Consider the following 27,322-nt stretch of genomic DNA (forward strand, 5'->3'; position numbering starts at 1 on the left):
TTTCATGGTTTTTTAATCTGGATTCCCTCATAACACCCTTTTGAAATTTACTTGAAAGAAATATTGTAGCACTTTTTTCTCTTTCCCGGCCATTCTTACTATAGATCTTAAGAAAGTAAAGCTTTCTTCTCCAATCCTTCATATTAACAACAAAACGCTATATTAAGTCTGGATGCAACATTTGGTAATAGACTTATATTTTCTTACAGGGTATCTTTATGAAATAATCCTCTGATTAAACTAAGTTCCCTGGTCTCTTGTTGGGAAAAATGGATTCATGCTGGTATATTTTGTACATCAGATATTTGCTTTAGTAATATGTTTTTATTGTATTCTGAGTTCGAAATTTCTGATTTTGAATAACATAGATATGTTATATTGTGTAATGCAATTGTCAATGCTTACAATAGCTCAATACCAGATTCTCAATGTTCAGGAATGGAGTTGTTCTTTGGTATACATAGACTCACCAGTCATATTATGTCAACAAATTGATCATCTCATTACATACAAATTATCGGCAAATCTTCACTCATCTCATTTCCACTCTTGTATATGGATGCTAAATTATTTGATTTACTCATTTCTTCTGCTATCAAATCATTTACTATGAATTGGAAAACTGTGATTAACATATCTTCAACTGCCTCGTGAGATTAGATAGTATACATGAGAACTTGAATTGAATTCTCGTTCAGTAAGAATAAGAAGCCGCTTTATATCACATCATCAATTTAGGACTTTGGATATCTTTCTCACTATAGCTAATTGCATATATTAATTTTGTTTGTATTAGACAGTAATCTACAAAGGTAGCCCTATATTTGTTTGAGTATTTTCTGCTCTCTCTATGAGTTATATAATATGATAATATTGTTCAGCACTTCCTCAGCTCTTATATAGCTTTCCACTAGTGTAAGGCTATTTTGCTGTAATTTTATATATGTCATCGTGTTCTTGTATTACAAAAATCAATAAAATATTTTGAATTAAAAAAAACTAGCAAAGGTTTAATGTCGGAATGCGCAGCTCACCTTCAACTGCACACTTTAACTTGCCTGTCAGAGGGGCGCTAGAGGGCGCCAAACCAAGATGGCCGCACAAGAGTGAGGCTCCCGCCAGACCGGGCGCTTTCAAGATCCTTTCAGCTATCCTGACCAGGCTATCCTCCACCTCACCTCCACGGCTGCATCCGCTGTGACCTGCGCGACGCCCCGATACCCGCCACGTCTCTGGAGCCCGCCGGGGGTGCTGAGTTATTTGCTGGAGTTCCCCCGGCCGAGAGCGAGGGCTCGTCTGCGGCCGGCGCGCGGTGGGGGGACGCGCTCCGCGGCCTTCACGACGCTGGACTGGAGGGGATGCAATTGACGCCGGAGGATCGACGGCCATTCCTGCCTGGGACGGGAGCTCTGCGGAGGGTAGGCGAAAACATCTCCGAAGCTGGGCCGAACTGGTGGGCCTTTCGCCCGCTCGCCCTCCGCTGTTTGAGGCCTGCACCCGGGACCTACGCTCGCAAGCTGCCGCTGACCTCGCTTGGGTATCCGGGCTCGAGCTTGGGGGCCATCCTATCCCTCCCCTCCCCTCTCACGCATCCTCGGGAGGAGAGACCCTTCCCCGGGACTTTGCTGCTGGATCGCACCAGGGGAGATTGAGGAGTGCTGCCTCGGTGGCGCCCGCTGACCCACATTGACCGGTGGCGCGGTCTGGGAGGCCGCGACGCCTGCTGCCCCCCGCCTCGGCGGCTGGAGCTGCGGGTGGGTAGGATCTGCGGCTCCCGGGACGGGGGCTGCCTGGAGCCCTTCGCCCGCCCTGTACTGCGGGGGCCGCGCCCGGACCGGCTGCTGGCCTCCCTGGGGGGCTGCCTGGGCTGGGCGGGCTGGGGCCGGACGCCCCCCCCCCACTCCCTACTATCCTGCGGGTGTGGGCTGTGGACTGCGGGGCGGCCTCGTCTGGATCGCCTCCCCCTCCATCTGGGCCACAGGGGGCATTGCTGTGCTTACTTACTGACGGCGGAGTCGCCCCCACCCAGCCCTCCCTGGTCGTCCGGTCGCTTAGGGGCTGCCCCTGGACCGGCCGCCTCCCTCGCTTCCACGATCCTTGCGGCGTGATTGAGGAGCCACACCACCCCTATCCACTCGCGGGGCTGTGGCTTGACCTGTACGGGTCCCCCCCACCTCACCTGGACTGCCGGCGGGGTGGACTTGGCGAGTTCGACTGGCAGGCACCATGGGGCGCAACGACGCACGACAGTCCAAGTTACCGTTTGACGCCAAGAAGACCCCCGCGCCGGCGTCCGAGCCTGGCCCATCCGCCGCTGGCCCTCCTGACGAAGACTGGAAATCTCTCCTGTTGGGATTGAAACAAAGCCTAACGACCATAGATTCTAAAATTGACACCATCACTACCAGGCTGGATGGTGTAGTGGCCAAACTGGAGCGGCACGATACCCGCATCAAAGAGACTGAGGACAGGATCTCCACATTGGAAGACGGCGCCACCTCTACAGACCGACATGTTACCCAAATGGACCGTCTCCTCAAGATAATTGCGGACAAGAATGAGGACCTAGAAGCGAGGTCCCGTCGCAACAACGTCCGCATCCTGGGCCTTGCGGAGACCACCAACACCGGGAAGATGGAGGTCTTCGTCGAGAACCTGATGGCCGACCTGTTCGGGCGGGAATCCTTCTCCCCACACTTCATCGTGGAGAGAGCCCACAGGTCCCTCGCTGCCCGCCCCCCCCCTGGCGGCCAGCCACGGCCCATAATTGCACGCTTCCTTAACTATCGAGACCGGGATGTGGTGCTCAGACGTGCGCGAGAGATGGGAACAGTGCTCTACTGCAACACTACGCTGTCCTTCTTCCCCGATTTCACTGCATCTGTACAGGAGGCCCGTCGGAAATTTGCTGGGGTAAAAAAGAAACTGCAGGCCCGGGAGATTCCGTATGCAATGCTATACCCTGCTAAACTGAAGGTCTCACACCAAGGCAAACAATTGTTTTTTCAGCAGCCGCAGCAGGTGGAGGACTTCCTCAGGCGGCATCGTGGGGACTCGGGCGGGGGGGCTGCTGGGCCACAGCCCTCTCGGTCGCCCTCGCCGATGGAGCAACAGGACTGAACAAACCGGGGGGCTGCCCCCCCCCCCTGACTCACGCTCCTGTTGGGACTGCACTTGCCCGAATGGATCAACGTCACTCCTGGTGAGGTACCTCTCTTTGTTTCATGTCAATGACACTAGGCTTGGTCGTTGTTACATTTTGTGCCCGGTCGCCCACCTCCGTCCCACATTTAGGGCCTAGTGTAACTCTGGGTTCCTGTGGGTGCAAGTAGGGAGGTGGATGGCAGGTCTGGCGCCCCTAGAGTACGATCCCCCAATGGGCGCACCCCAATGCACCCCTTTCCTCATCAAGGCAGGGGTAGTTACTGTATTTTTTCAGTTTGTTAGGTTGGGTTTGTTAGGGGGGGGAGGGGATGGGTGGGTAATGTATACCCGACCAGTTGGGGACGCCGGCGTGGGGGGTCGAAAACTCCGATCTGCATCTGGGTTATCTGTCTCCTCAGTACAGGATGCGGGAGGACGGGTGGGGGGGGTAGTTCACTGGGGTTTTGTTAGGGAACTCGTTACTGAGTGCTACGAGCAATTGCAAGCTGCGAGAACATGCCACTTATGCCTTTACACGGGGGAATGGGGGACTTAGCTGACAAGCGTCCTGCGCATAACTTTCAGTTGCTCTCATGGAACGTGCGCGGGTTAAACAACCCGAGGAAGAAGAGGCAAGTCCTGAGCTACCTTACTCGGCAGGGAGTGTCCGTGGCCCTGCTCCAGGAGACGCACCTACAACCGGGGATGGCCCCCCCATTTGCGTCACGATGGGCTGCGAATAGGGTGTTCTCGTCTTACTCGAGTTACGCGAGAGGAGTGACCATTCTAGTGAGACGTGGGATGGGGTTTACACTGGCGGGAACTGAAGTAGACTCTGGAGGGCGGTACTGCATGGTTTGGGGGACACTACACTCACATACGATACTGTTTGCATGTTACTATGGCCCCAACACGGATGACCCTTCCGCGCTCCTCACACTGTGGGGTAAGATTCAGTCCCTAGGTATCTCCCACATTATACTGGGGGGTGATTTCAACACTGCACTCAAGCCTGGGATGGACAGATCGCACCCGCAGGCGTCGCACTACACGCACACACATCGCGCGTTGTTGAACATAGTGGACGAGCACCGCTTAATTGACGCTTGGAGGCACTTCCATCCCACGCTCCGGCAGGGCACCCACCACTCCGCAGTACACTCCACCTGGGCGCGTATTGATTACGTATTCCTTTCATCCGGCCTCTCCCCGTGGCTGGGTGGAGCGCTTCATCTGGCTCGCACATTCTCTGACCACTCCCCGGTCCTGCTGTCCCTGCGTGTTCCCCTCACGGTCTCCCCATACCTGAGTTGGCGACTGAATCCTGCACACCTCACAGATTGAGTGTTTCAAGCGGAACTTGAGCAAGACATAAAGGACTTTTTCGAGCGCAATATAGATTCCGTATCCAGCCTTACTACAGTCTGGGAGGCGTTCAAAGTTACCGTGAGAGGTTGGTGCATAGCTAAGGGAGGTGGTGTCCTTAAGTTTCTGCGCGGAGATTTACGCAGGCTCGAGGCTGAACTTCGTAAGTTAGAGAACGAAATGGAGCGTAATGGGCGAGAGCCTGGCACTGCGGCGCAGATGCGAGAGAAGCTAAATGAATACACGGAAGCCGCAGCCAAAGAGAGTAAGTTTCTGGGGAGACCCTTTGTCTCTCGAGTGTATGGCGAGGGCGACAGACCTGGCAGGGCATTGGCCGCCGCAACTCGCTCCCCTAGATATAGTTACTACGTTACTACCTTGCTGGATGAGCATTGCACCCCGCAGCGGGATCTTGCTGACCAACTCAAAGTCCTCACGGATCACTACACTAGGCTATACACCTCCCACAGGACCGCACCGATTGTATTGCATGAATACCTCGATGACACTGCGCTTGCATGGCTGGGCCCCACACAGCAGCAGTTCCTCCATCATACACTAGAACTAGATGAGATAACGGATGCAATTATGTCCATGAAGTCGGGAAAGGCGCCAGGGTCGGACGGGTTACCGATTGACTTCTACAAAGCCTTCAAGCATGTGCTGGCCCCCATTCTACAGCAGGTGTACTACTCTTCATTGGAGGAGGGTTCCCTGCCAGCCACGATGCGCGAGGCCCTCATAACGTCTTTGTTAAAGCCCGGTAAAGCGCCGGAATATTGCGACTCCTACAGGCCCCTCTCGCTGTTAAATACGGACGTTAAAATATTAGCGAAGGTCCTAGCTACGCGCCTTAACCTCTTGATGGAGCGCCTCGTGCTCCCAGACCAGGCCGGGTTTGTTCCCAACCGTGCAACTTCTCATAACTTGCGCACTCTTCAGGCGGTGTTACAGGATATTGACCCGACGAGCAAGGCTGCCGCGGTCTTTCTCGACGCCACGAAGGCGTTCGATTCCCTTGAATGGGATTACCTCCTGGCCTTGCTGGAACGGATGGGCATGCCTTTCAATTTCCTGGATTGGATCCGACTGCTGTACTGTCGGCCCCGAGCAATGGTGCTGCTTAATGGTGCCCGCTCCCCCCCTTCGCGATTCACAGGGGTACCCGACAAGGATGTCCCCTCTCCCCGGTGCTGTTCGCACTTGCCATAGAGCCCTTAGCGGCCAAACTTCGGCAGCATCACAATCACCGATCTCTCATCTATCCTGAGCGCCAACTGCTCATTGCATTATATGCGGATGACATGACTCTTTATGTGCATAAGCCGCGTGAAAACTTGAACCCTTTGCTGCGGGAAGTCACTAAATTCGGTGCCATCTCGGGGATTCAGATAAACTGGACGAAGTCTGCCTTGTTCCCCTTGACTGACAAAACTACGCAGTTCCCCCTGGATTACCCCCTGGTGTGGGAGCAAGAGGAGATCAAGTACCTGGGCATCCAGGTGACCAGAAATCGGGAAGCCCTGATTAGAGCCAATTACGGGACTGTTGTGGATAAAATCACGGACAAAGTTACCCAATGGATTCGCCTCCCATTGCCAATGGCGGGTCGGATCTCATTGATCAAAATGGTGGTCCTCCCCAAGCTGCTGTATCTCTTTACAAACATACCATACAGCCCTGGCGCATACTTCTTCCGTGCCCTCAACTCCCAGTTGTCGCGACTCATCTGGGGAGGCAAGCAAGCCCGACTCGGGCTGCGGACCCTTATGCTACCTTACCACCAAGGGAGGTTTGATGTCCCCAATTTCCAGCGATACTATGATTGCGCACAGGGTCACTTCGCCGCCTATTGGCTTCACCCCCCCCCTTTATGGCGCACCTGGCAGTCGAAGATGGATATATGAGGCCGGAACAACCTTCCGGATACTTGTACACGTCAGCCCGCATAGAACATAGAGACCCCACCACGGTCGACTGCACTGTCAGTGCCTGGAAACGACTGGCGGAACACATGGAAGTTAAATTCCTATACTCCCCTCGCATGGCGTTGGCACATGTTCCAAGGGTAAGTGTGGCCCGTGAGGAAATTGGCCGTAAAATGCTCGCAAAGCTTGCGATCCACACCTGGGGGGATCTATACCACCAGGGGAATTTCCGCATGGCGACGCACTTCTTCGGGGATACCACTCCTTCCGTTATGGATACCTTTCTTTACATTCGGCTCCGGCAAAATATCAAGGCGGTCACGCCCGACTTTCCGAGCGAGCCTGATACCGTGGCGCCCCTCCATGCCCTATTGCAGAAGGGAACGCCGACACATGTGGTCTCCATGTTATATACCCACGCGCAGGCGGCCCCGTCCCCCCCCCTCTCCGAGCGCGTAATGACTGGGACTGCGATTTGGGGGAACCACTGTCGGACGCTCAGTGGGAGGAGAGTTGCTCCCATACCAGCGCGGTGACAGGAAATGCCCGCCTTCGACTGGTTCATTTTAAATTTCTGCATCGCCTCTACTTTACACCCGCTAAACTACACCGTTTCGGACTCCGGGACAACGATTGCTGCCTACGCTGCAGAAGACCAGGGGCGGACTTCATGCATCTGGCGTGGTCTTGCCAGGCCGTCGCCGCCTATTGGGTGGAGGTGTTTGCAGCTCTCTCTGAAATGATTGGGGTAAGCATTGCTCCTTGTCCTAAGATTGCCCTGCTGGGCCACTCTAACCCCGCTGTTAAGGCGCACCGGAAATTCTTCGCGATGGGCCTTCTGTTGGCAAAACGCCACGTCGCATGCAGGTGGGGGCGAGGGCGAGCGCCTAGATTCAAAACTTGGCTGGATACGATGACAACTTGGCAGGAACAACTGCACAACTATTTGGACCTTTTACCTCACAAATCGCGCCCCAGGGACCTTTGGGGTCCTCTCACTGCGTATCTTCTAAAGACGCAGTTCACAGACGTGCCCACGACAGGCGCGAGTGGGGAAGAGACAGTGGAGGGCCAGTCCACCTCGTCGGCTCCAGCACCTAATCCACTGCCAGCTGACACTGATTTAGCCCCCTCCCCTCCCGCACTCCTTTAGTTCCCCATACATGCTATGCCTGCGCTCTCGTCACACTCGGCTGGGCTTCACACGTCCCGCGGGATCACCTAACATCCACAGGCTCCATGGGTGGGAGGGAGCTGCGAGCTTACTGTCCCCCCCCTCCCCCACCCCACTACGGCATAACATGCACGACACTACAGGAAGTAGCATCATGTCATGTTCTCTACTAGGACCATTGCCACACCCTCCCAGATCACTTGACGGTGCCTTGAGGCGTGGAATGTCAACGCCCTGGTTACTGCCTGCACTCCATAGCGTGATACTCGTCCCGCGCAGCCAGGCGCCACACTGCCATAAATGCCTCGTACTGGGTGTGGTGGATCTCTGCTGGAAGGGCACAGTTTATGTAGCACTTGTTTGGTTCCGTTATTAAAGTTGAATGAAACCTCATGTTCCTCATGCTTGATCGCCTCATGCTGCTCTGATTGCTCACTACTACATGCTTAAACAGTTCTAATTCCTATGCTACGCGGCCGGCCCGTCAGGGTTGTAGGCGACATGCTGTGTAAACCAGTGGCTGCTTTTCAAACTATGCTTATCGATGCCCCCACTGCATGTTGTCGCTGCCGGCCTGATCATTCAGGATGTAGGCGTACAGCTGTGTACTATTTCTTCATGCTCAATAAAGGTTTTTGGAAAAAAAAAAAAAACTTGCCTGTCAGCCCTCAGAGACCCTGTCTAATAGGCTAATTCAAGAAAGACCATTATCATTTAGCAATTCCTATCTCATCCTTTAGCAACTGTTGTCTAATTGTGCACAGTTCACTCATACTGCATTTTGTTTGCTTTTTAATTATCTCCTGTACGCTTGCGCTCCCCTGCTCTAGCACTGCATACAGTGTCTTCCCACCAATGTCATCCCCAGAGACACACCGGACAGTGGCTCATGCTCGTATCAGTTTCCTGCAGGTTTTCATAACTGATACCGTGCAGCACTGAGCGCCTCGCCTTTTGGCCTAATATTACATTTGCCATAGTTTGCTCTACTTAACATGACCGGTGATGATGGGCATCCTGTGGTATTTCTCAAAGGCCCTCGATATCTGCATTCTGAACAAAACTGCTTATTCCAGCCTTGCTTTTCACATTTCTATGAAACCTGTCTTGCATAATTGGACAATTTATAAACCCATGCTTCCAATCAGTTGTCACACCAATCAAAGCCACAAAGGCATCTAAGCAGTTAAACTTAATGCTGGTCAGATTTGTGTGCAACCCGCAGAACAAGCTCAAATCCCAGTGAGTGCACTTAGCCTTTTTTATTTCCGAGGATGGTAGCAATAAAAAACAATAATGCAGCCTTTTTTATTTCCGAGGATGGTAGTAATAAACAACAATAATGCATCCCTTTAAGTTGATATGACTGAAGTAAATGAATGAGTGACCTCCTAGGAAGTCAAGGGTCAAAAGATTCCAGAAATAGTGTTAGTAAGGGTCCTTAAGAATCCTTCACTAAGGGCAAGGTATCTTCACAGAATGTTGAATTCACTCATTACAGATTACATCTCATAAGAAAGATTCTAGTTCAGCCAAAGTTGTTTTAAGTCATGGGCACGGTGGGCAGTTGCCCAGGGCTGGCATCTTCCAGAGATCTCTCTTCCAACTGTTAATGGTGTGCATAAAAATTGGATTATTTTAATTTGAAAGATCAGCATGTTCAGCCCGCCCAACCTTAACCCTCAACCTTTGATGCATTTGGTGGCAATTAAATACTACACCTACCCCTGGTATTCCTTACCTATTTCATCTTACCTTCTCAACCTAATATCTATCTCTCTTTGTCCATCAATTTACCTTATCTCAGTCTCTCCCACTCTCTACCACCCAATCCAGTCTCTCTTTTTCTCTCTGCCTCTGTATAAATCTCATCTCTTTCTTTGTTGCACCTCTCTCTCTCTACCTCACTGCTTTTCTTTTCAGGTCTCTTTCTGCCTTTCAATACATCACTCTAGCTTTCTTTTTTCCTCACTTCTCTTTATCTGACCTGTCTTTATATACATCTTATCCTTTTACCTGATGTTCTATTCCACTTCTCTCTTTACCGTTCATCCCTATATACTTCTCTCACTACTACACCGCTCGACTTTGCCTAACTCCTCTCTCCTCGTCTACATTTCCTTGTCCCTAACTCTATGTGTTTCTACCTTGCTCTAAAACCTTACCTATGTCTCCTTCTCTCTATCTATCTATACGTCTTTCTGACTCTCTTTATCTTTCCAACAATCCTTATCTTGCTCTCTTTGGGCCCGATTCACAAAGGTAAAGTTCAACCAGAAGTCTAACTTTACTACCTTTCGGTATTCACAAAGTAAATTACTAGTAGTAACTTTACTACTAGTGAAGTTACTATTATGGTAAAGTCTGAATGCTGATTTGCAATCCTACCTAACCTGTTTTGTTGATTGCAGTTGCTACTGCTGCTGCAGGATTTATTTAGCTTTTTGTGATTTTCTCTTTATGGGAAGTTTAGCTGACATTGATTAAATTAAATTTGAGCTTTATGCTCACTCTTATTCTTTACTTTTGAACTTAAACTCCTAAAGGGTTCGTGCTAAGACCCATTTTTGCCACATTCTTTAGAATAGGGATTCTTTACTTTATGGAACACGCTGTACTGCTTATTTGATGATTTGCTTTAACCAATATGTTTACTATCAATTCTGTAATTTGACTGATGCCTTTTGAACTAATCAAATAAAAAGAGAAAGAAAAACTTTACTAAACCTTTTAATAGAAATAAAACCCTGAAAACAAATTAAAACTCTCATTATTGACTGAACTTAGTTTATTGCGCACTAGGCGCACGCGGCTGTAGTCACTCTTTGTCAGGGTCCCAGGAAGTAGGTGGGTGTAGGCACAAGGTCAATTAAGAGGCAGTCAGCAAAAGGGGTTAGGTAACCACTTGAGAAAATCACCCATAGGAGGCAAAGCAGACACAGGCCAAGTGCAATAGAGGGTCATGCCAAAGAGGTCGCCAAGGGCCCTCTGGCACAGCCCAGTTCTGCAAAGCACGGGGGATCATGCAGTCACTTGACCACCTTCCGATCATTCTCGTAAGCGTTCCTCCAGCCCAGTCCAGTCTCACACCCAGGCCTAAGCTGGGCAATACTTCATGGCAACACAGTGTATCTGGGGAATGCCGGGTGAGGAGAAGGCAAATGGTCTGCCACTCTGAGGGCTAAGTAAGGGAACAGTAGATGAATGGAGAATGAATCGAGGGGACCTCTCGGAGGGAGAAGGCACCCCGGCAATCCAGGCACAATGTTGGGTGCCCAATGGTACGGGTCACACCAGACTGTTGCGGTCACACACAACTAAGTTTTGCAAACTCCGTGCCTCCCTGGAAATGAGACACAGCGTCCAGTGCAAGTCGATATTGATCGCACCAGACAGTTCCAAACACACACACAGGCACACATTTAGGAATGCTTCGCCAGGTTCAGCTGAAGAAGGGTACTCAAGATGGGAATCCTGGATTAATCAATCCTTGGATCTTGTGGCCCCGAAAATTGCACTAAAACCCCAAACCAGAACTAGAGCAGAAGGATGGATCAATTCCCAGCTTCTAGAACTGAAGAAACAATGCAAAAGGCTTGAAAGGGAGTGGAGAAAAACCTACGATCCTGGACTCAAATCAGAGTATAAAAAAGCATTCAGGAACTATCATAATAATATTAAATTAGGTCAAGCTAAATTCTTTGAGGAGAAAATCAATAGGGCTCAGAACTCCTCAAAGGAACTGTTCCAAGTAATTAAGTCCCTGACAAAACCAAGTACTGATACTGGTCCGACCGAAACATCGGAAGACAGTTGTAAAGACCTGGCCACATACTTCCTCTCCAAAGTAATGGACATCTACAGTAGCTTTAATAATAAGGGAGATATCAGAAAAGGAAGAAGATTTGGAAATAGCTCCCCCCCAGCAGGTGATCACCAAATTCCCACCTATCGAACAGAAAGGCATAGAAGCTTTGATGGAAAAGGTGAAGTCCGGCTCACCTCTGGACCCAGCCCCTCCACAAATGCTCAGAACAGTAGCAACCATCATTACACCAGATCCTATGAGGGTGATGAATCCATCCCTAGAGCTCGGCGAAGTCCAAGGGGCTAGGAAACATGCAGTGATAAAGCCCTTATTAAAAAAAGCCAATGCAGATAGAGTGCAACTGGGGAACTTTTGTCGAATCTCTCAACTACCATTTGTAGGCAAGATGCTAGAAAAACATGTCAACAGAAACCTGTCTGACTTTCTCGAGATCAACCAATGCCTCCACCCAACTCAGATGGGATTCAGAGCACAACACAGCATGGAATCCGCCCTGTTGGTAGTGGTAGAAGATCTGAGACAATCACTAGACCAGCGGAAATCGGCAGTGCTGCTCTTGTTGTGTTTTAGTGCCGCATTCGATACGGTGGATCATCAAATACTATGCAGTAGACTGGCAAATATTGGGATACAGGGCAGGGCACTCAAATGGCTATCGTCATTCCTGAATGAAAGAACATTCTAAGTACAAGAAAACTCTACACTCTCCAAAACCATGTTGTTAAAATTTGGCGTACCACAGGGATCAGCATTAAGCCCAACCCTCTTTAATGTATACATGGAGCCCCTGGCCAAGCTTGTACAATAATTTTACATATCTATGAACTCGTACACCGACGATACACAGCTAGTAATCTCACAGGACCCAGAAAACAGCAGAGATGAGGAGAAAGTGGCCTCCTGCTTGATAAGAGTTAAAGACTGGATGACGAAAAGCTGCCTACTCGGAAACAAACCAATACCCAGGCCCATTTCAGATTGGCCTGCGAGCCTAGGTAATGCACCTATACCTACAGAAATAATAAAAAGCCTAGGATTTTGGCTAGAATCTGACCTATGCATGGCAACACAGGCCAAGAAGGTTGCCGCAACCTGTTTTGGACTACTGAGAAGCTTACGAAAATTTTTGGATAGGGTGCCAATGCAACTCAGGAAGACGGTGGTCCACTCTCTGGTCACTTCTCAACTAGATCATGGAAATTCACTGTTCTTGGGGGCCCCTAAATACGTCACACACAGACTGCAGGGTCCACAAAATGCAGCCGCCAGGCTGCTCTGCAATGTTCCCACACGGGAATCAGTAAAAAAGCATTTAGTGGACCTCCACTGGCTGCCGATAGAAGCAAGAATAAAATTCAAAGTCTTGATCATTACTCACAGAGCACGCCATAAAAAAGGTCCGGAAAAATCAGCCAGTTAATATCTCCTTATACTCCCAACAGGCGGTTACATTTCAGTAAGGAAGAACGCCTAACACAAACAAAGGCCAAGAGGTAAAGATGGGGCGGAAGAGCCTTTTCCCATCTGGCTCCCGGATTCTGGAACTCCATTTCGTTGGAATGTAGAAGGATAGAAAGTGAACTACAATTTCGAAAGGAGATCAAGACTTGCCTGTTTAAGCAATATCTCTAAGTTACCAGCACCCTACTTAGTTACTGATCTTATAGCGCTGGGAAGCCTTAGGGCAGCCACACGCTCTATAAATCCCCCAACAATAATAATAATAATTACACACTGCTACAGTTATGCCCCCACATCTGAGGGTCGCAACCTGTGAATCGGAGACTGCACGCAAGGAGCATGTAATTGACATGTAGAACGTGAGAGATGCAACACGATCGACGGAGCAGGCCACGTAGGTTCCATAACCGGTGAATCCGCTCACCACCAACAAGAAGCTTATACGTGCCAATGTCCCCACGATGAGAGGGCCACACGCCTTAGATGAGGGCCAGACTTCAGGCTCCGCACAAGGCAATCCGGTCTCCAGGCACAATTCTTAGTTTCACGGCCACCCCGCGTTACCAGTTGGAATCTAGTAAACGATGTGGTCACTTGAGAGGGGCACCGCCCATACGGTGTCACAGGTAGACGATGTGGGTCCCTCTTAGGAGATCTTTGATGTCCCTGAGACTTCCGAAAGAACATGGGGCAAGCTTAATAAGCCCTTGGAGAGCACACTCAGGGTCCCATACAGCAGCAGGAAGTTGCCCCTGGCGAGCCATTATTCAGAAAGGGCACACGGTCCATTTCAATGGCAGCAATCCTCCTTGTGCACGACAGAGTTCTCTGGCAATGTGCACTACGTAGTCCAGGTTCTTCAGTCCTACGTCCCCATAAGCAAATCTCACCCAGTGCTGAAGTATGGCACCAGTAGTTATACTGGAGTGTGCCTTTGAAGTTGGGGGTGATTCAAAGGAACTCCCTTTGAACCATAGATGTCTCCCCTAAATTTCAGTCCTGTCTGCCTTGAGGCTGTGGAATGTAGATTTGTATCTAGTGCGGCCATGATCTGACTCCAGAGGCCAAATGTCAGAACTTCTTACTCCAATCTCTCCAGTCGGCCCGCATATGGCAGAGCCCTGTCTTTCCAGTTGCATTCCCAGTGATCTATAGATGTCACTGGGGAATGCCCATATGTGCTCCCCACCCTCCAGTGAGGACTGGAGCCAAGCACCAAGGAACAGAAAGTGTTTAGAGCACAGAAATGCCCACTTTCTAGCAGTGCTAAACACACACAAACATCCAGCTGGCTTTTTAGTAGGCTGACACTAATTTCAGCAGACTAAGACCAAACTATCTGATAAGATGGTCAACATAATTTAATGATAAATCTTTGTTCATTACTTTTCATAATTTCATCTAAATTTAAACAAGACAGAAAAATGAAACACATCACAATTTACATGACGTTAACATGAATTACAAATAACAATCAATTTGCAAACAATTATGCTGATATTCCAGTCATTAGCAGCAAACACATAACATTGTGAAAGGTAATCCGTGCCAAAAACATTCAAAATAGCACTTTCTAGCAGTGCCATTTACGCGCAAATTACAACAAGGCCACCTTTACCACTGGCTAGGGGTTGTCGCTGGGAATCCAATGATATTAAAGATCATCAGGCTGCTCTACTACAATCCACTATTGCAGTCTGAAGTGATTTAGATCATTTCCCCATGTTAACCAATGGGAAGAGCAAATCTAATAGGCAGTGAAAACAGGCATGGGGTAGTCCTCACTACCTGGGCAGGGGACACACGTGTACCTACCCTGCCATTCACCTTACACTCACTTCACCCCTTAAGATGTACCCTCAGAGTCCTCTCAAGATGGCTAGTTACTTAAACAGGCCAGTCTGAGTAAACGCACAATTTTGCGCATCAGTCTACAATGGCAGGCTGAACATCTCTTTAAGAGCACCATCAGGGCAAAGCACGCACCAGCCTGTAATAGCAGGCTGGACACGTATTTAAGAGCAACATCGGTGCAAGGGCACACACTAGCCTGCAAAGGCAGGCTGGACACATACTTGCAACCCCAGGTAAGCACCACTTCCTAACGTGTGTAGGAAGGAGAGACCTTTGCACTGCACTTACAGTGGGAAAGAGTCCCAGGCCTTTAGACCCAAACAAGAGAAAAACCCAGAAGGAGAAAACAAAAAGTCTGGGGAAATGCTATCTGAAGGGTTCAGGTCTAACAGACATACAATAGACTTCTTATCTGTAATAAGAACATTGCATCACTGTTTACAGGTCATCACACTGATTCCTCATAGAACCAAAAACAGAAACTCACCAAGCACTCAGTAGTTCTGCTTTGAGATGGCAGGCATGATCTTTACTGAGTTGCTAGGAGAGGACATAATATTATATATGTTTAGACTGAGTTAGGTACTATGAATTTATAGTATTACTACAGATATGTCCACTAAAACTCCTGTGCTGTGTTCTGTGTTTCCATTCCAAGGAAATTATAGGAAATGTGGAGTTATAAATAGTTCGTCAGAGTCTTCCCAACTTATAGCCATAACACTGTCAGTGGAGGGTTTCTAAATTACAGTCAAACTTCAATAAAAAGAGAAAATATGTTATAAATGCCTGTAGAACTCTGTATTTCTATGAACTTTGTATACGTTTCAATGTAAGAATTTACAGACATTTGCAAGGAGATGTCAGAAGGTACTTTAACACATTTCTGGGACCGGCTCACAACCCTTTTTGTGCACCTGAGATGAAGGTAGGAATCAGAAACAATTGAGTCTACGTTCCACATCCTGATTCTAAGACACAAGATGGGTGAAACTTTAGGATCGTAAATTGGCAGATTTCTCAATGCCGTGGGGTTATGGGCGGAAAGTGGGACTACCAGCAGGGTGGCTATTTAAAATGTATGAAACATCCACCAACACATGTGTTTGCAGGTATTCACAAGTATTTGGTCTGGTCAATCTCAACATGAAAACATTGATGACAATTCTCCCAAAAGGTTGAAAATTCTGTATCCAGACTGGCAATCAGAATAAAACACCTACAATTTTGTGGCAGAAAATACAAGCAGTGCCTAATTTGTGCCAACGTTTGTAGGTTGGGCCGACCGACACTCATGTTTGGAAACCGGCACTTATTTTTCCTAACTAGACTTTGATCCGGAGCAAGAGAAAAGAAAATACAAAAGGGGGGAGGAAGGAAGGAAGGAGGAGCAGGACGCAAAAACAGTGACAAAGGGAGAAAGCAGGGATAAAAAGGAACACGTAGAAGTAAGATAAAGGCAGGAAGGGTCTAGTGGTGGATTAAAGAGATATGAGGTGGAAAAAAGCACTTTAACGCCTCTTCAAAGGTAGTAAGGGATATATATATATATATATATATATATATATATATATATATATATATATATATATATATATATATATATATATATATATATTACCTACTGGCGGTCGCCAGTAGGTAGTTATAGTTAGGACCCTGTTTCCATAGGAAAAGCGCAACATTCTATTTTGAATAACTTTGGCGCCGGACGACGGATCCTCGCGAAATTTAAAAAGATACGTAGAAAAATGTTTCAGAGAAGAGTTATGTCCAATTTGATAAAGGATGTGAAGAAATATAAGCAAAAGGCTAAATTTTATAAGAGAAAAAAAGAAATTGAAGCCATTGCAGCTAAGGGATTAGAATTAAAAAGGAAACTATTCATTTTAATTTTGAATAGGATGCGTACATTAGATAAAATGGTCAATGTACTGAAATCACAAAGCAAAAGGAAAAGAGTAGTGAAAAGAACAAACTTTTGTAAAGTGTTTTTAGGAGAATGGATGCATAGGTCAAGTAGTGAACGTTTTTTTAATGAAGAGAGTTATTTTCAAAGTAATAGTTTGCTGCATGCAGTTGACACCAGAGGTCGTGCTTACGAAGTGAAAAATGGTTGCATAATGGAGAAGGAGAAAATGGTTCCAAGAGATGAAGTACAAGTGATGGCGGATGAGGCTATGGGGAGACGTCCTAAAGCCCCAGTGTACACTTGGAATTGTAGTAGTATTTGCACTGTGCGTCAGGAATCTATTGATAAATTTCGTGAGTTTCTAAGAGAATATAGTAAAAAAAGTGTGAAACAGAAGATTAAGGTGCTTCAAAGTCTAGATCCATGCAGAGTGAGAGAGAATACTGGTGTGCAGGGTCATTCTCTGGCTTGTCTATCTAGAAAAGTGTGTAAAAGTGTTTTTCATCATTTTAGGATGCTGGCTGTTCATCATACTGAAATGAGAAAGTTTGTGAGACGGTTGTATTTTGCTAAAAGTCCAGCAATAAAGTTAGATGAATTGAATAGGACTCTGTTCCGTGGAACGGTATCAGATGTAGAGAAGGTTATTGATGAAATTCAGTTTTGTTATTTTGGTCCTGAACAAGACAGTGCAGAAAAGGACACAGTAAATGAGGAAGAAGTGGAAGAGAATGTAGAACCCTCTGTAAGTAAGACATTTAATGATCACATAACAAAATTTGCAATAATCTCTAATGAAAGACCAAATGTTACTTGTATTTGTTGCCGCAGAACTCATTATAGAAAACAAACCAGGAATGTTGATCTCTACAGAAAAAGTGAAAATGAAGATAATTATAAGTGGAAGGATTTTGCCACATATATATTTCTTGAAAATTGTTTTGAATTGGGTGAAGATCAGCGTATTTGTAAATACTGTTACAACAAGTTAGAGGAAAATAGAATGCCGACCAGAGCTGTACATAATAATTTAGAATTGGATGTTATTCCTGCCGAACTTTCTGAATTAAATACATATGAGTCTATACTTATTCAATGTGTTCATCCGTTCCAGACCATAGTACGTATGGAGCCCAAAACTGGTAAATTACCTCCTTCAGATTTACTGAGGGGTTTAAAAGGTAGAGTGGTGTATTTGCCCTTGGATTTGAAAAAAAATATGGAAACTATTGATGCAGATACTTTGGAAACTGAACCATTAGTTATTCTGGTTAATGGTGTACCTACAAAGAATAAAAAGATTTGGCAGGAGCTGGTAGATGTACGGAAAGTACAAAGAGCAAATTTGTATTTGAAAAGGAATAACAAATGGTATGAATCAATTTATATAGAAGAAGAAGAAGATTTACAAGAAGACACAGAAACACCAACTGGACAAATTGAAAAAGTGGACAAGTCAAAGGAAGAAGAAATTTATGAACATTTTAGCATACATCCTCTTCATTCAAAAGAAGTTATGGGAGACAATATTGATCTCTTTCAGACGAAGAAAGCAAAAGGAACTCCCGTGAGTGTATGGGAGGAGAGCTTGGAAGCTCAATGTTTTCCCCAGCTGTTTCCTACAGGAAAAGGAGGACGATACGATGAACGTCCAGAACAGATTCCAGCTTCTGAGTATCGGACTACAAGACTATATGCAGAAGATCCAAGATTTCGACAAAGTATTCCTTATTTATTCCATCTTTTATTTGAAAGCGACTTGTCTGCATTATCATATGCAGTAAATCACATTTTAAAAAGTGGAGTACATTTACAAAATGTGTCTGCTAAGGATTTTATGGAGAAAGTGCAGCACCGAGATGATCATTTGGAAACACAACTGATCAATCTGATGGCTTGTCAGCGTGGGACAAATGAATATTGGTACCGACGCCATGGTGAATTAAAATGCATGTTACGAAATTTAGGAACACCAACATGGTTCCTTACCCTAAGCTGTGCTGAGTACGCTTGGGATGATTTACTGGATTTTCTACGAGAGGCAAACTCAAACATTAAAAACATCGAATACAAGACAGCTGGAGAACTGTGCTCATTGGATCCGGTTAATGTTTGCAGATATTTCAATCATAGATTTGAGGCTATGATGTCCTTCATCTGCAATAAAAAAAATCCACCTCTTGGAGAAGTAGAGGTTTTCTTTTGGAGAAAAGAGTACCAGGCAAGAGGTGCTCCTCATATTCATATGCTGTTGTGGATCAAGGATGCCCCAAAGTTTGGAACAGATACTGATGAAGCAGTGTTATCTTTCATTGAAGAATATGCAACATGTGCTATACCAAAAAGCACAGAAGAGAAAAAGTTAAAGGAGCAAGTTTTACGTTTCCAAAGTCATCGGTGTGGAAAATACTGTCGACGGAAATACAAGAGCAAAGATAAATACTACATTAAATGTCGATTTGGATTTCCTAGACCTGTTCTTTCAAATGGAAGAGTAAACAGTTTTATGTCTTCTGTGAGACATACTATTACAAGAAAATCACCTAAGAATACCTACAACCTTAAAAGAAAAGAAGAATCAAAAAATATAAATGACTACAACCCAGTCATTTTATCCATGTGGAATGCTAACATGGATATACAGTATGTAGCTGACAATTCCATTGCTGTTGCTCGATATGTAACGTCTTACATTACTAAATCAGAAAAAACTGAATTGAAAGAAATGTGGGAAGAGATTTCTCACGAGAAGACTGTCAGTAAGAAGCTGTACAGTTTCAGTTTAAAGATGTTATCGCATCGAGAAATTGGATCCTACGAATGTTCAGATAGGTTATCTTCTGCAAGTCTCTACTCGAAATCAAGAAGAATAATTTGGGCAAGTTTAGGCCTTGCAGCAATGAGAAATCGGGTACTGAAATCTGTTGGAGAAATTGAATATTTGGCCGAGAATGACCCAGAAAGTACAGATATTTTGAAATCAAACATGTTGGACACATATTATCCCAAGAGAAGTCATCATCTGGAGAACATGTGTCTCTATGAAGTGCTGCAGAACTACATTTATTCACGGAAAGCTGCAGAAGACATCAACAATGGAAAATATAAAGTCATTGGTGAGGAAGGATGTTTGGTGAAGCAAACAAAAGGAAGTTTGATAAATCACAGGAAGCTGAGTTGCGACACTACTGACAAAAAGGAATTTTACTACTTGGCTCTTTTACAGCTATTTAAACCATGGCGTACAGAGGATGAACTACTGGGAGAATTTCAAAGCTATGAAGATTCATTTAATGCTTGCAAAGACAGCATACAATGCAGTACATTCACAACTTATGTGCAAATGTTAAATGAAGAAATTGAACAGGAAACTATAATTGCAGCTGAAGTAGCTAGAGACAGTTCTCAAGACAGCCAAAGTTCAGGAACACTCAGTCAAGATCCCCTAGGACAACCAATCGTTGAAAATGAAGCTGCAATAGCCATGAATGAAGTGGAAACGGCTATGAATCAAGCTCAAGAAGAATTTATAGACTTACCAAATTTGGAAAGACAACTGAATGAAGAGCAGCAACAAATTTATGAAGAAATCAGAAACAAAATTGATCACGGATTACTACATGAAAAAAAAGAGTGCTCATGCACATCATTTCATCTAATCAGGATGTATGTAAGCGGACAAGCTGGAACTGGAAAAAGTTTCCTAATAAAAGTCATCAGAAGCTACCTACAGCAAAAAACGGATTCTACTTTGTCTTGTGTGGTTACTGCTCCAACTGGGTTAGCAGCATATAACATAAAAGGAATCACCTTACATCGTATGCTAATGTTACCAGTGGAGCATGAGAACAAAATACAATACCACAAGCTAACTGGAGAAGCATGCTTGGAAGTTTCAAGAGTATTGAAGAAGATGCAAGTTCTCATTATTGATGAGGTGAGCATGGTATCAAACTTAATGCTTGCCTTTGTGCATTTAAGAATGCAGCAAACTCTAAGGACAGACTATGACGTGTTATTTGGTGGAAAACATGTCATAGTTTTTGGGGATCTTCTACAGCTTACTCCAGTTAAAGGACAACCAGTGTTTAATACTGTGACACATGAAGACACAAAGAAGTCATTGGGAAGCATCGGTAATGCAAATATTTGGTCCTTCTTTGAGTACAAGGAACTTACTACTAATATGAGACAAGCAAACGATGAAGAATATGGAAGTATTCTGAAAGATATCAGAATTGGACTACTCACTGAAGCTGGCACAAAAGCATTACAGAGTCGGTTGCTACATAATTTATTTCCAAAGGAAGAAATAGTTGCAGAGAAGATATACAAGAACATTGCAGAAAAGAAAAGTGTCATCTGCTTAATGCCAACTCTACGTGAATGCTCAATATTCAATGAGGAGCTTTTGAAATTGGAAAAGGAAGATATCAGGAAATTGGAAGCAGTGGACAAAATTCAGGATGGAAGAATTACTATCACATTAACAGGCAAACTGAAAAATAAATTGGATTCACTAGAGAAGAACATTTCCAAAACTGCTGGATTAGAAAAAAATCTATATGTTTGCATGAACTGTAGAGTATTTTTAAGGAGAAATTTGGATGTTGAAAAAGGTTTAGTTAATGGAGCTATGGGAAGAGTTGTGGGTTATATTAATTATCAGAAAAAAGATGGAATTGAATGTTTAAAAATAAAATTTGATCAGATAGAAGAAGTTATAGACATTTGTCGTTGTACAGTTCGTTTTATGCTTGTGAAAGACTTATATGTACAAAGGAAACAGTTTCCGTTTTCTCTAGCATATGCTGTAACTATTCACAAGTCTCAAGGATTGACTGTAGATTGTGCATTTGTAAACATTGGTTCAACTGTGTTCAAAGAAGGTATGGCTTATGTAGCTTTGTCACGAGTGAAAACATTATCTGGTTTATTCATGATAGACTTTGATGATTCAAAAGTTAGTGCTGATGCAAATTGTGTAAAGGAGTACAATAGTTTAAGAAGAACCTATGCTCCTCATTTAGGTCAGTATCCTGTGTTAGAGAAACGTGTAGTTTCTCGTAAAAGGAGAAATGAGAATATCTGTAATGAGGATGTAGAGAGGAGAAAAAAAAAGATGAGTGATGTAATTGCAAGCAAAAAGAAAAAGGAAAATGAAGAAGAGGTTGTAGGATGTCATTTTGAAAATAGCTCTGGTGTCAACTGCTATGCTAATGTAGTGCTGAATGTTGCATTTTATCTGGAAAGTTTGCAAGAGCAGATAATAGTAAATCAGAGAAAAAGATTCTGTTCTGAGTTGAGTCTCCTTTTTCAAAAGCTGAGTAATGATAAAACTCAAATAGAAAGTGCTACTGAAATTAGAAAACTTTTAGATGTATGTTCAGGATGTACACAGTTTTCTCAAAATGTACAGCAAGACGCACAGGAATTCTTGTTGTATTTTCTTCAGGTACTGGAAGAAGAAGGTGTACACATTGAAAATTTGTTTGGTCTCTCTTATAAATGGGAACATAGTTGTGTAAACTGTTACAATACATGTGGCTCTAATGTTGATTCTGAAAGGTTTATTTATTTAACATTGCCAGAGAGTAAAACAGTCACTTTTGCTAAATTAGTTAAAGATGCTAATCATAGCATGCAATGCGGTGAGTGTAAATCTGACATGTTTTCAACGTTAATTTTAAAGGAATACGGACAGTATGTAATTTTAATGATGCAACGATGTAGAGCTGATGGTTCAAAATTGGATACTTTAATAAAGAAGTTTACAGGACAGCAATTATCAATTTCAGGAAAAACTTTTGTAACAGTTGCAATAATTTTCCATGATGGACCTACTGTAACTTCTGGTCATTACACAGTTTATCTAAAATGTAAAAAAGGCTGGACAATGTGTAATGATTGTCAATTGGTTTTTAAGCAACGTTTGCCGTTTGATTTAGCAAATTCCTATCTAATCTTCCTGAAACCTAAATTTTAGAGAGAATTGGCAAAATCTGTACAAAACAATTTTACCATTTTATTGGATTACCATTGGAATTTACAAATTAAAAGATTTTTAAAATTACCATTTGGCCTAAAGGAAAGGTAACCAATTGTATTGTGGACTTATATAATTCTTAATTAATGTTTCGGAAATCAACATTTTAGAGAGAATCGGTAACATCTGTACAATTTAAATTTTTTTATTTTATTGGATTACCGTTGGAAATTTAATCAAAAAAGATTAATAAAATTACCATTTGGCCTAAAGGAAAGGTATCCAATTGTATTATGGACTTAATTAAATCCTAATTAATTTTTCGGAAACCAAAATTTTAGAGAGAATCGGTAACATCTGTACAATTTAAATTTTGGAATTTTATTGGATTATCGTTGGAAATTTAATCAAAAAATAATTTCAAAAATTAACATTTGGCCTAAAGGAAAGGAAACTAGATGTATTGTGGATTTATTTGAGATATATATTTTTTGAGATTATGCTTCTGAAAGAAAATTGTCAGACGGTATTTTTTAGAAATAGTTTTTGTTATTAGATGATATTTTAAATGAATAATATTTTGCATTTCTATAATGTTATGTTTAACTGAGAATTGATTCTGGGCTTTTTTTAAACAATCTTTGAGATTGTTATTTTTTTTTTGCCCGCTGTTAAGTGATGAATGCAATTGCTTTCACGATTTATAGTGAAATGCAATATATTCTGAAAACAGCAAAAAAAAGGCAAAAAATTGTTTCTGGAAAATATGTAAATATGTGTACTGTATTATAAAATGTTTTATTAAATATTAATACTTTTTTCTTTTTTTTTCAGATTGAGAAAGAAAATTTACGAAAACTTGAACCATTTTTATAGCAATTATAATTACATTTTAATTAATAAATAATTTTTTGAGTGGGTATGGTAAGTCAGAAATTTTATGGTCCCTTTTTTCCACTTCTCCACAATCACATTTTCAGTTTTTCATTGTAATCTTTCAAGGACCTTGTAATGTGATAATTGATTTTTAGTTTTAAAAAAAAAAAAAAAAAAATTACGTGTACCGTAAAAATAAAATAAAAAAAAAGTTAAAAAAAATATATAAAAAAAAGTTGAAAGGTAAGGTTGGCTCTTAAAAGAGCCGTTGTGTTCGTACAGGGACAGAGGAAAGAAAGAATGGGAATATTAGTCGGTAGGACAAATGTGCTGGTCTATTTTATTGTTAACTAGGGCAACACTGGTCTCCCTATGAACAATTAGACCATAACAAGTGGCGCACCGCATAGTAACCCTCGCAAACCGATGGTTAGTTTCCTGAGGACCAGAAAAAGGAGATGCTCCCCCCACAGATGAAGGGCTCAGCTGACCTGCCGAAGATGGACTCGGCCCTGCAGATGATGGACCAGGCTGAGCTGCTGTGGATGTGCTTGGTTGACTTACTGAAGGGTTACCACCAGTATGTCGAGCATATGTCCTACCGTGTACATCATGAAGGTGTCTCAACATAGTGTGATTCCCGAAGGAATACTTCTTGTTAGGATTCCCTCTTGAAAGTACACGGTCACACAGCTTACAAGTCACCAAAGCAGCATTTACCTTTTTCTTGCCCTCAGGAAAAGAAAAATACTCCCATATGAAAGAGCTCTTTTGTTTCCTCCTTCTCTGCCTCAAGGTAGTGCTGCTAGCCTCACTCTCTGAAGAGGTCTGCTGTTCTGCCATCGTATCACAAAGACAACTCAGCTCCTTCTCCAAAGGGATCACAAGCAGAAATGAGGGGAATGGGTGTGGTGAAGAAGAGTTCTAGAACTGAAAGTAGTAAAAACCAATCAAAAGTGTTGTTTCTTGATCACATGACCCAACGTGCGCGTACGTTACGCTTACGGTGCGCTTACGGAGCGCTTACGGTAAAAGTACGCATGCGCGTAAAAAAGACACGCGCGCATGCGCAAAACAGGCACGCCCCTTCACTTCCGCGTAACATGCGCGTGCAGCGTTCGCGTTACGCGCCGCATGCGCGTGACGCACGTCTACGCAAATTGCGTAACTGAACGCAAACAGCGTAGAAATCTAACGTACTAAAAGCAAGACGTACGCTTACCGTACGCGCACGTTAAAAAAATACTAATAAAAAAAAAAAGGGAAAAAAAGATTCACTATGTTATACTACTAAATCTTACCTGTTTAGTTTAAAAAAAAGGTAAAAAAAAAAATATATTGTAGTATTTTTAAAATTTAACCATAGTCTTTAAAGAGGATATACATTTTTTTTTAAAATATGTAAAAAACATTGCAAAAAAAAAAGGTAAAAAAAAGAATTAGCATTTAAAAAACCTTGCAAATTCACTGAAAAAACCATGGGTTTCACACATGTTATAGTTAGGAATTAGCATTTAAAAAACCTTAGAAATTCAATGAAAAAACCAAAGGTTTCACACATGTTATAGTTAGCTGGACATTTCACTCGTAAAAAACCAATGAAATTCCCCCGTTATAGTTAGTTCAGCTAACTATAACTCGCGCGCCCGCAATGCACTGCTGATGACGTCACATATTACATCACTCATGACATGGTCAGTGACATCACTCATGACATCACTGATGACATCTCAAATGACATCACTGATGACATCCCTGATGACATCATCCAGTGAATGTGTGTTTTTCTGAAAATTAAATATGTTTTATATATGTATATCTCAAGGTCGATGGAAGAATAAATGGTTATATAAGTGTCTAAATGGATGATTTGTTTTTGAAAAATTGATTGTGTAACTGACAGATTAAGTGTATCTTAGTGAATACATGGCTTAGTGAGTAATGTTTAAATATGTAAATATCTGTATCAGTTTCTCACTTTGTGTATAAGTGGCTGCATGGGTTGGTGAGTAGCTACATGGGTGTCTGTAAAGGTGTTAGTTGGTTTTTTGAGTATCAGTCTGAGTGTCTGCATGGTTCGGTGGGGGGTATTACGTAGTGCATAGGTGCATGAATGAGTGACTCACTGTTTGTATGTGTTGAAGACAGCATGTGTGCAGGACTCTATGGGTGGATGAGTGTGTGTACGGGTGTGTTAGTGAGTGAATGACTGTCTCAATAGTGTCTTTATGAGTAACTACATATGTTTTAAACTGGTATATGTGACTATTGGTGTATATAAGTGAGTATATGTGAGAGAGAGAGATTGAAAGAGTTCCTGTATGAATAAGTATGTGGTTCTATAAGTGATTGTTTAATAGTCTAAGTATGTGTAAGTTTCCGTAGAAGTAAGTGTGGTGGTGTGTGTATAACTGTATATGCAAGTAAATGTATGTTTGATTCTTTATTAGCATGAGTGACTATGTGTGTGAGTAACTCTATGGATGAGTGGCATTGTGTAACAGGATGTATAGGTGCATGAGTACATATGATAAGTGAGTACATGTATGAGTGACTGTATTGGACTGTTGGTGAAGGAGTGGATGTGTATGTGGATCTTAGAATTACTGAAGAGGTTGTTGTAACTGGTATTGGTATGTCCATTGTTTTGAACATTTTAATCTCTATTTATGAATGTGTGTATCAAAGGATATATTAGGGTGAGAGGAGGTCTGCCACTCTATCACAAGGATGATGTCATCAGTGATGTCATCAGTGATGTCATTTGAGATGTCATCAGTGATGTCATGAGTGATGTCACTGACCATGTCATGAGTGATGTAATATGTGACGTCATCAGCAGTGCATTGCGGGCGCGCGAGTTATAGTTAGCTGAACTAACTATAACGGGGGAATTTCATTGGTTTTTTACAAGTGAAATGTCCAGCTAACTATAACATGTGTGAAACCTTTGGTTTTTTCATTGAATATATATATATATATATATATATATATATATATATATATATATATATACACAATTACAATACTGTACAAGAAGTATACAGTTATTCATACAAGATAGATGCAATGGTCTGATATGAAGAGTTTATTGAAGAATAGCATATCTAATGGCTGGGTATGTGTGGTCTGAAAGTGAATGCAGAATGTATGGAGCTGTATTTAAGTAGATATCAACAAGAGAAATGTTTTCTATTGATGGTACTGAGTGGCATCATAAACAATCAGCAATAGAACACTTGTCTATGATTCCACTCAGAAATCAATTTTCAAAACATTCCACTGTTGATATCCATTCACGTACAATTAATGTGAATGATGGTACTTCTGCTGTGTGGCCTGTAAAACACACACATTTATAGAGGAAAGCTGGACAAACAAGAGCTGTTTCTGTAATGAAGTAAGGTGCTAGTACTGAGATGCAGACGTTATCAAGGGTGTCAAATATATTTCCTTGATGATATGGATGTTAAGAGCTCATTTTATTACGGTGGGGTAGTGGGAGGCGGTCTTGTGACCGTTCATGCTCTATAAGAGTGCTGCCCTTTCTCCTTCACCTCCCCCTCCCCCGGATGTGTATCTGGCTCCCCTCCTTCCCATCCCTCCCTCCTTCCCTTTGCTCCCCTCCTTGCTCCCCTGTCCCCCCCCTCTTCTTCCTTCCTCCCCCCTCGGTGCAAGCCCCTCATTGGGGTTCTTAGGCCCGACACACACCGGACGCAGGTACATCAGCGTGGCGGTTAGTCTACAAAGCGGCAGTTTGGGTTTCTTGTTTTGTTGGGGTGTTGTTTAGGGA

General features: G+C 43.6%; 1 protein-coding gene across 4 annotated transcripts in view; it reads right to left on the reverse strand.

The window, feature by feature from the left end:
• Nucleotides 1-27,322, reverse strand: part of EPB41L4A (erythrocyte membrane protein band 4.1 like 4A) — an 821,385-nt gene that overhangs the window by 219,392 nt on the left and 574,671 nt on the right. The window lies entirely within an intron of this gene.

The sequence above is a fragment of the Triturus cristatus genome, chromosome 2_1 (genome assembly GCF_964204655.1).
Source record: "Triturus cristatus chromosome 2_1, aTriCri1.1, whole genome shotgun sequence".
In the NCBI taxonomy this organism is placed as follows: domain Eukaryota; kingdom Metazoa; phylum Chordata; class Amphibia; order Caudata; family Salamandridae; genus Triturus; species Triturus cristatus.